General features: G+C 48.2%; 1 protein-coding gene across 1 annotated transcript in view; it reads left to right on the top strand.

Annotated features, from left to right (window-relative positions):
• The window catches only part of JAZF1 (JAZF zinc finger 1), a 283,865-nt gene that overhangs the window by 269,982 nt on the left and 3,297 nt on the right, over positions 1 to 10,586 (top strand). The gene's annotated exons all lie outside the window — the stretch shown is intronic.

Here is a 10,586-nt window from a genome sequence, read left to right as displayed (position 1 = left end):
ACCTTGATTCAACCCTTCAGGTTGGGGCTCCCCAGGTTATAGCCGGCTCGCGGACGTGGTGTATTTATTCAGTTCTTGGGTTCTGCCCATGCCTACTTATTTGATTCTTGGGTTTGCCCATGTGATATTATTTCTGGGTTATTACCCATGGATTTATGATTTGCATACGGTATGTTTCTACTGGTTTTTCTACGGATTATTACGGCATTACTTATTTACTTCCCCGGTCCGATATGCTTCTCGGGCCTGTTTCTGCTGGTCACTTGGCTGCGTCTGGATGACGGTACTTGTGGCTGTCTGTGCTTTGGCCTAATCTTCTCCCTTGCGGGCTTCCTTGTGTGTTTGGTGTACACTGTTATGTACTGGCCTGTCCGTGTATCTTTCTATGTGAGAGTTTTTATTCTGTGTATGCTGTCTTGTCATAAAGGAGTTCTGTGTATATGGTACCATAATTAAGTTGTTGTACAAGAACTGCTATTCAAGCTAATTTAAAGTCTTATATTGGTTTTAAGTGTGCACAGTCCTTCAGTCAGTTAACGGACACTCCCAACAGACCCTGGCTTGAGGCATAGTTTTGTTCCAGGGACTGAAACACACATGGCACAATTTGATTGGTCCCTAGCTCCCCCACCCTCCAGGCTCCGAGCTGTTGCCCCCTACGTGGGCAGATTTTGCAGACGGCACACAAGAAGCTGCTAGAAGCTGCACACAGCACGCTAGCCCAGGTTTGCACACAACCCTAATCTGACCTTGTGAACTGTATTACAATTGGTCAGATCGGACCCCTTTGCACAAGGCACGCTGGTGTTATACCCACGGTACTAACTTGACCCTTGGGTTGCTGGGCAGAATAGTAGGAGACTGCACACGGCCCTAGCCTAACCCTTAGGTGACCAGGCAAAAAGAGCGGGAATCTGCACACGGCCCTCAAGATAACACACAGTGCTAGTGTGACCTTTGGATGACCTACAATTGGCCATACAGACGCCATCTTAAGGCCCTGCAGGCCGACATCTTAGGCCAGAGGCCGTTGGGCTCCGACAAGAAAGACTAGGGGCAGCAGTGTCCGGTGGGCTATGTAAGGTATAGAGTGGAGACAGTGTAGTGTGCAGCACAAGTTTGCAGATAGGGATGTAGTTAGGGGGTTGTTGGATAGGGGGAAACTGGAGAACAGCAAAGGTTCGGCAATCAAGAGTGCAGGGGAGGCAGTGGTAGCAGGAGCGGGAGGATATGGGCTGTGTTGAATGAGTGGCATTGGCGTTTACAGAGGCAGCATAGGGTTGGGGAAGTGAGAGTCTATGGAGAGGCGGGATTAGCAGGGAGTTTGGGGTAGGGCAGATCACTCCGTAATAGGCAGGATGTCTCTTATGCTGGCAGGATCTGTAATTAATTTGTTTTGGATCTTTCCCAGCTAAGAAATCCTTCCCCTGAGTGGGCAGAGTTTCTCTGTGCTTCACCAACTGGGCTTTCCCTGCTTATGGAAATCCACCTATTGCAAAGACACCTATCCCTCTAAGGAGCATTATTTCCTTGGACCCTGCCTATAAAAGGGGATGGGAAGGGCTCAGTGAACCTGATGGGCCTGGGCTCCCTGAGGCTGGGAAGCCCAGTAGTCTTTCTCTTGAAAATACTGGCAACTGCCCAAATGGTGACCCCTTCCAGCACCCTCGAAGAATGCAAAGATACCAGCCTCCCCAGAAGAGGATGGGCCTCCTCTCTCCTTCCCCTGCGCTCCTCCCCAAAGCCTCCTGGGGGGGGGTTGGGGGAGCCAAGACAGAAAGGCTGGGAGTGGGAGTTGTTTTAAGGGCAAAGGAGCATAGGAGAGGCTGGGCAGGCATGAGATAACAAGCAGTGAGTGGGAAAGAAGAAAGTCTGGTGGGGTAGATGGAAGAGTGAGAGGAGGAAGCAGGCCTGTGGCTCATGAAGTTTGTGAGAGGAAGTGAGCTGGAGTGGGTGAGAATTGTGCAATAGAAGCAAGCCCAGTGCCTGAGAGAAAGAGGCTTGTCCATGGGGCAGTTTTCTTGCCCTCCTCCATAAAGATGGCACCTAAAAGCAGCTACGTTTGTCTGGTCAGGAGCAAGCAACTCCTGCATTAATAACCTCACTGTGTATAAGGTAAACACCAGAGACTGCAAAAATTAAAGTGAGTGTCCAAGCACTAAACAGAATAAAATGAAACCCCCAAACAACTACATTCATGTCCCTGTCTCGTATCCTTGCACATATGTACTATTCCTGTACATGATCCCAAACTTTAATGCCTTAGCTAGTGGTGGCATCCTAGGGCATACGGTCCTGCCAAACCAATGCCACTGTAGCCACACAAATGTACCAATACCGTTACTAGAACTCTTTGGTATCTCCTGTTCTGATCCTAGTTTCATTGTTCTTCCATCTAGTTTAAGATTTCTGAATGTCTTTCCATGCTGCAGCCTTTTTCCTCAACCGTATGTGTGTCTCATCATTAATCTAAGTATCTAGAGCAATAAAAGTGACAGATGGGTCTGGCAGGGTTGTTCCCTAGACCTCAACAAATTTAACCCAAGGCACACAACAAGGTGTTTATATTAGAGCAGTGGAAAAAATTAGGAGGGGTTGACTTGAAGTTCCAACAAAAGTTTTCTTTCAGTGCTTTTATGGAGAGATGTAGATCAAGTTTCATGTTGCGTTGGTTTCTCATAGCCTGAACATTTTGCTATTTTTTCAAACCCTTCTCTAACCCATTTAATCTTAAAACACAAGCCAAGATGGAATTTCCTAGCACCTTCTGCCTGGAAAAAGGCTGTGCTGTCTTTTTCGTCCATCTGATTTCTGCACATGAGGTGTTTCAGAATAACTCATTAAAGAATCCAATAACCAAGTTTCAAGTAAACCCGAAGTGAAACATTTGCCATAAATGATCATGTTATTGCCATGCAAACTGAGAGTATTTATGCTCTGTAGCTTTTACTGCACAGATGCCACCCTTAACTGTACATTTTACTTCTAGTATAATTGTCAAATGACTCTCTCTTAAGTTGAAGTTAAAAAAGGGAAAACTTCTTGCACATTACTCTGGGCAAACTTTTCAAAAGTTTCTAAAGATAAACTTAGCTTGTGTTGGGTCATTCCTCCATCGTCCCTCCCCCCACCCCCACACATTGTAGCTGAAGATTAGCATTTCATCCCCGATACTTTGTGCTTGAAAATGTGATGAAGCTTGAGAACAAATAGTTCATAGGCTTTGTTTTATACTGAGTTGGAGACAGTTGCTTTAATAAAACAAAAAAAATACATAGCTGAAGAGGCACAGTTCTGTGTGAAATGGGTCAGGAGAAACTTTCCGTGGACCGTAAGGTGAGATGGGGCATTGTAATGTAGTCTCCTCTACAGCACACTTACCATCTTTTTTCCTCTCTCTCTCCTTAATGTGGGCTCCGCTGATCACTGATTCTCTAGTAAACGTTGAAAGTTGTGTAATATTTCTACTGATATGAATTGTTTGAAATTATGTCAGGCAAGATCAGCACAGGATTGGGAGCAAAGATTTGTTACTCGGGAGCATAGAATACAACATATCCCAGTTCAGAATAGAAACATCATTGATTGTTCGGAATCAGACTTTAGGAGGACATGTGCTGTGGGAGGTGTTACCTTACTTGCATTTCCTGGTTTTCTGATGTTTTTGTTTTGTTATTTCCTGCTTCTGAGGTTTCAGTTTTTGGCTACCAACTTTCATATTCTGTAAGAGTACAAAGGAACCACAACACTTTAATGAAGCTTTTTTGTTAGTAAATTGTCCAGCAGCAGCTGTGGAGTGAAGGCCATAATCAGAGGGCTTGATTTTCTGAACTTCCACACAGCATGAGCTCTGGGTAGGCATAGCTCAGGTTCCCATCTTAACAAAACCCTTCTTGTCCCTTATAACTATTAGAAGGCAGTGTTCAGTATAGTAAAAATTCCTGAATCTAAGCCTGGCTGACTATGCTCTTACATTCTGGGTAGTAATTAGTGCATATTACTATAGAGTTCTCATCCTCTTAGTTTAGTAATCATAGTAAGTGTAGCCAATCAAACCTACAAGCTTTAGAAAGGAGTTGAGTTCTAGGGCTGCAGCCTTGTCGTAGTAATTGCTCTTTGAATGTCCATAAACCTTTGCTCTGGAAGAACAAGAAAAACACTATTCCCTGGACAGTTCACAGCTGCCACAATGAAGGTCAATCTCAGACTCTCCTAGTTTATTCAAAGGCCCAGACCCTTGAAGAGGAAGCAGATAATATAGTTGGGGCTTGTCTACATGGCTCAGCAAAGTGCATGAGAGGGGTGTGATTTATAGAATACCCGACGAAGACTCTGTGGGTGTGATGTAAAAGGCACCTACTTCTATATTAACACGAACTAGCTATCTTTCAGGTAGTTGCAGCAGGGTCCACATGGGGCGTTTAGTGCACTCTACAAGTCATACACTTCTAATGAACTTTCCTGTGCCATGTAAACAACCTTGAGAGAAAGAGCATGCCTCAGTTAGATGAGTCTTTAATTAATCATCCAACCCACTAAAGGCAGATATATAAAATGTCACAGCTTAGATAGACAACCACGGCCAGTCTCAAAATCTGCAAGAAGAATGTAAGATGTTAGCACAGAAAGAAAGCAACAGAGGCTTTCAACCAGTCTTAGTACAAGGCTCTCAAGCTGCCAGCTTCCTGATCCTGCAAGTGAAACTAAAAGATACTTAAGGATTTTCTCAAAGTTGACATCTTCTCTTAAAGGCAAAATATACAGGAACTGTGATGGTTGCAATTCTAAGCATAGTAGTTCTTCTCTAAGACAGCTAGAGAACTCTGGTTTCAGTGGTAAATATCCACAAGCATGATTATTTATTTTTCAAGTGTGTTTTAAGGGTCAGAGGCTTAGAGAAATGGGGAGGTTTGTGAAATCATGTGAAAGTCCAACCTAAAGGTGACTGTTTCCTGTGTACTTAATTCTCTAGGTATTGTACGTGTACGGCAGTGGTTCTATTTACCATAGTGGGCAGCATATGCAGCTTTCTATGTGTTATGTGGGCCGAATATGCACACAATAATTATAAATATATATATACACACACACCCACAACCTGTATGATCCTGAGGATGTCACATGGGCCGCAGTTGTGTGCTGACTTGGCAATGGGTTGAGAACCACTGATGTAAGGCTGTCAAGCTTTCTTGCTGTCTCATGAAAAAAAATAAAAATAGGGCAAATGATGATAGCTGCTTTGAGCCCTTTGAAAGAGTGTAGCTGAATACAACTGTGCTCACTCATTTTTGCTTGAATATGTTCCTTAGAGCTTGTCTAAAGATACGTAGAGGGTGGAAGACTAGCACAACATAGACCTACTCCCCAGCTCATTGCGCGCTAACTGTCCATGTGGAACCTACTGCCACACACTAGAAGTTTCCCTGTGTTTTGATCCACCCTGCTTTGAAATGGGAGATTAAAGCGCACCATAGAATTTTTCATGCACGGCAGCAGGGCCCACACAGGCAGGTGGTAGGCTACAAGCTAGCGAAAGGTAGATTTACACCCCAGCTTGCTGTGAACTGTTGGGAAGACAAGCCCTAAGTCAACTTCCTGGCGTTTTTCCAATAGCATTAAATAGACCATTGGAAAATCCTTATTCAAAGTGTTAGGAAGTAAAGAACATCTATTTTCCTTCAAGTGAGGGTCCCTATATGTATTCCAAACATAGGTGTGCCATGCGCTGGAAGTTTTCAGCAGCAGTCTGTTGACCTGTACACGTCGTATGTTGCCTCATGTTCCAAGCAAGGTTATGAAGCCATGCGGGGTGATGCCTCCTCAGTTCCCTCATAGTGCTATGTGGTTGGAGTCAGAATCTTCTTGCTCATAATCTCAACAAGAACAACTGTCCAATGTATTTAGTTAGCTAGTTTGTTTTTTCTTCTTAGTTGCGTACATTGTTTATAGTGTACTTACTTGCCCCACTCGAGGGCTGCCCCGACTTTGTCGGGGGACTATGCTCTGCATTCTGGGATTTAAGAACTATGCCTCATGCCCTCAATTCGTTCTCCATGAGAGATGAGCACTGCCGTTGCTTATACTACCTAGGAGAAGTGCATCTTGCCACACATTGCGACATCTCTAAGTCCTTTCCCCTGCAGACCCGTGAGGCTCATTTCCTGCAACTCAGGAAGTTCCTCATGGAAGAAGCTCTCCGGCCCCTTGCAGAGTCCGATTCTGGACTGGCAGAACCAGCAGTGCACTACCCTTCACCTGTGGTGAGCATACTACCTACCACCCAGATCTGACAAGGTCAAGCATGTGGACTGCACCTGCCACCTCCTAAGGTTCCCCATGCAGAGGGTAAAGCTAAAAAGGAGGCAACATAGGTAGCATTGGTTACCACACTAACCATACCACAAGACAGCCCTCCACGCTGTGCATCTCCACCGCAACATGAGCCCCCTTGCTCTGCACCACATACACACCCCTGCTTCAGCAGTCAGCGGGATGTGCCATGGACAACTGGACGAGCCAAACACTTGCTCCCCACAGTGCACTTCAACCTGCCATATTCCCCCCTTGCTGCTGCTTTTGGCTTCGCAGCCCCACCACCAATGGATGCACTTCTCTTCCTGGGCTGGAGACCACACCCCATGGTTGCGGGACCACCTTCATTGACAGCTGCCACCATCCAAGATCTCTCTGGACTCCAAGGCCTTTCCAGTGAAGGAACCATCATTCTCTCTGGTCCCCAGGCGTTGCTCAGACTCCTGGGCATGGCCACCACACCAGGCAGGGTATGCTCTGACCCTGCCGCATTGGTATGTGTACTCTTGGGGCCTGGAGTATCCCTAGGACTAGATCCCCTGAGCACACTGGCCAACATGGGACGCTTACCACCACTCATATTCATCATCTCATGCCTTGAACCCTTCCATCTGGGCCCCTTCGCCAGAACCGTCCAGCTCGGATCTAGAGGCAGACAGCAAGGGAGCCGATCCCGACAACAGCCTCCTGTTTGGACGGAGCACTGATTCCTCTGACCCTATCGCCGCCTGATGACCACCACTAATACCAAGAGCTGATGCAGAGGGTGGTCCTGAATTTGCGCATCCCATGGAAAGAAGTCCAGGACCAACACCATCAGCTCCTAGACATTCTCCAGCCTAGGGGACTGTCCTGCATTGCATTTCCCATAAACAAAGCCATCCTTCGAACTGCACGGGCGGTCTGGCACACACCAGTGTCCTTCACCCCCACAGTCATCCAAAGGGGCTGATTTCCTTCCCCTGACTCCTTCCCACTTCGCTGGTGGCGCACACAGCGATGGAACAGGCAAGGTAGCACTCACACACTTCCACTCCTCCAGATAGGATGGCAACGCACCTAGAGCTCCTGCGATGCATAGTTTACTCCTCTGCAGCCCTGCAATTCTGCACATCAAACTACCAGGCTCTGCTAACAAAGTATGATTTTAAAACTGTGCCAAGCTAGTAGAGTTCTTGGAGCATCTCCTGCAGGACAAGCAACAGCATTACCAAGCCCTGGTGGAGGAAGGTCACTTGTCGGCCAAGTTTACCCTCTAAGCAGTGATGGATGTGGCAGACACATCCTCCCACTCCCTGCCACAGGCATAGTGAATGCAACAGGAGGCCTGACTGCAGTCCTCCAGCTTCCCGCGCAGGATACACACCACCATCCAGTTTCTCACCTTTGACAAGGGCAAGTCATTGTCGGCAAAGACAGATGAGTCCCTACAACTCCATAAGGACTTGCAAATGACTCTCCCATCTTCAAGAGTTTACAGAAGCAACAGAAGTCACCCTGCCAATCATGGCCCTATGCACCGTACTAGCCCATGTACACCCTGTATCAGGACCCCGCCTGACAGCAACCCAGATCACACCATCCACAACCGTTAGCCTCTGACACCTACTCTGCCATACCATGGCACCAATCTAAGGCCCAGTTTTGGCAAGCCCCCATCGTCATCACCTCCAGCCCCCCTTACTGCCTTTGGAGCCCATCTTGCCCTATTTGCCCACCACTGGGGCAAGATTACCACGCATCATTGGGTACTGGAGGTTGTGAGATATGGCTATTCTGTTGAGTTCCTTACCTTCCCCTCTTCCCCTCAGATGTCTCCTGGGAGTCTCTCTCATCGCAACCTCCTACAGTGTGAGGGAAACACCCTCCTAATGAAAGGTACAATTGAACCCGTGCCTTCCCTCTTCAATCGGTAAGGGTTTCTACTCCCTATACTTTTCTCATCCCTAAGAAGGGAGGAGGTCTCCGCTCTAGCCTCGATCTCTGCTTACTTAACGACTTCATCAGAAAGGCCATGTTCCCTATAGTGACGCTCGCATCAATTATCACCTCCTTTCCCCAGGGGGTATGATTCGCAGCCCTCAACATGAAGGACGATATCCATCCAGTCCATCCAGTTCCTTTGCTTCCATGTGGGTGACAACCACTACCACTTCAGAGTTCTCCCCTTTGGTATTGCCATGGCCCCATGAGTCTTCACAGTGGTGGTTGCAGCCCAGCTACAGTGCCTGGGGTATTCTGTGCGTGTTTTCTTACTTGGACGACTGTAATAATCCTTGCCAAAACGACATCACCCATCCTCACTGTCCACTCGCTCCTCGCCGTATGCTCCTGCGGTGATGGTGTTGGAGAGGAGCTGAATGTGTTGGTTGTGGATAAGAGGCAGGAATGTGTGGCGGTTAAACGAACTGCCTGCAGCTCTAGGATATTGATGCGCATGTGTGCCTTGCGATAAGTTCAAGCCCCTTGTGTGGCACAGCCATCTAAGTGGACTCCCCAACCAGCCAGGGAGGCATCCATGATAAGGGTGCTCATGGGGCCGGAGGTGGCAAATGGGATGTCTTGCAGCATCGGTCTACCAGGTGAAGGAAATGCAGACCGGCCATGGATCAGTGTCCAGATGGTTGATGTGGGGCCTGCAGACTGAAGGGGGCCAGAGTTGTAGACAGTGAATGTAGGTATGGGGTATCACATGGGGTACAGGCCACCATGTGGCTGAGGAGACAGAGAGAGCGGTGCACTGTGGTGTGTGAGGTATGAGCATTATGTGGGCTGTCAGGGCGGCAAAATGGTCCACCAGAAGGAAGATTCAAGGTGCCATTGAATCTAAGCGTGCCCTGGTGTACCCCAGGCGTTGTAGTTGGGCTGTGACCACCGCTCCTCCTGGTAGCCTTCTTCTGGCCCAGATAGTTCTGGTTTCCAGTTCTGGTTACTCAGACTCGCCGCCCGCCCCCAGTCAGTCTCCCCGATCTGCCAGACCTCCTCACCCAGGACCTGGGCAGAGTCTATCATCCCAGCCGAGACCTGCTTCGATTGATGGCCTGGTTTTTGAATGGGGATTGTGTGTAGACAGTGCCTGCTCCACTCATACTTATGCACAGCAGATGATCTTCCACTCTAGTGTGCTACACAGCGAAATGGAAGCATTTCACCTCCTGGGCACACCACCACCATTTCCCTCAAGTACATCTCTCTCCCCATCACCCTAGACTACTTCTTAGACCTTAAGACCTCAGGCCTCTCCTTGAGCTCTGTCTGGTCCACCTGCTGGCTCTTAGTGCCTTGCACCCACTTGTGGATGGCCACTTGGTGTTTACTTATCCTACCACCACCCAATTTCTGAAAGAGCTGACAAACATCTTCCCTCTGGTTCTCACACCTGCCCCTCCATGGAACTTCAATCTTGTGCTCTCTGCCCTCACCAGACCTCCCTTTGAGCCCCTGGTCACATGCTCTGTCTCACGCTTATCCATGAAGGTCTTCTTCCTTGTAGCCATCACCTCCACTCGGCGGGTCAGCAAACTGGTGGCCATGATGGTTGACCGCCCCATCCCCCATATACAGTCTTCCATAAGGACAAACCACCCTAAGTTTGTCCCAAAAGTGGTCTCAGAGTTCTACCTCAACCAATCCATCCATTGCCTGGACTTCTACCCTAAATCGCACATCGCTCCCACGGACAAGACCCTGCAGTCTGTGGATGTCTGCTGTGCACTCACATTCTACCTAGACACGACCAATGCCTCTCCGTGTCTCTTCATTGCCATTACGGAGAGGTCCAGAGGCCACGCCTTCTCCTCTCAGCGCATAGCCAAGTGGATTGCTGCTTGCATCATGGAGTCCACTACCACATGCACAGTCCAAAGCCACACCAATTGGCAGAATTACAGCCCACTCCACAAGGGCCCAAGCAACCACCTCCACCTTCCTGGCAGATGTCCCCTGGTACGATATCTGCCAAGTGGCCACCTAGCACTCTGTACACACCTTCACCACCCGCTACAGCAGTGGTTCTCAAACATTTGTACTGGTGACCCCTTTCATACAGCAAGCCTTTGAGTGCAACCTCCTTTATAAATTAAAACACTTTTATATTTAAAATTATGAATGCTGGAGGCGAAGATAGGTTTGGGAATGGAAGCTGCCAGCTCATGACCCCCCCCATAATAATCTTGCGACCCCCCCCAAGGGGTCATGACCCCCAGTTTGAGAACCCCTGCACTACAGCGTCGACAGAGGGGCAGCCGAAGATGTGACCGTGGACCATGCCATCC

This window comes from Chelonoidis abingdonii, chromosome 2, assembly GCF_003597395.2.
Source record: "Chelonoidis abingdonii isolate Lonesome George chromosome 2, CheloAbing_2.0, whole genome shotgun sequence".
Taxonomy (NCBI): Eukaryota; Metazoa; Chordata; order Testudines; family Testudinidae; genus Chelonoidis; species Chelonoidis abingdonii.
This window is presented reverse-complemented; position numbering and strand designations above follow the sequence as displayed.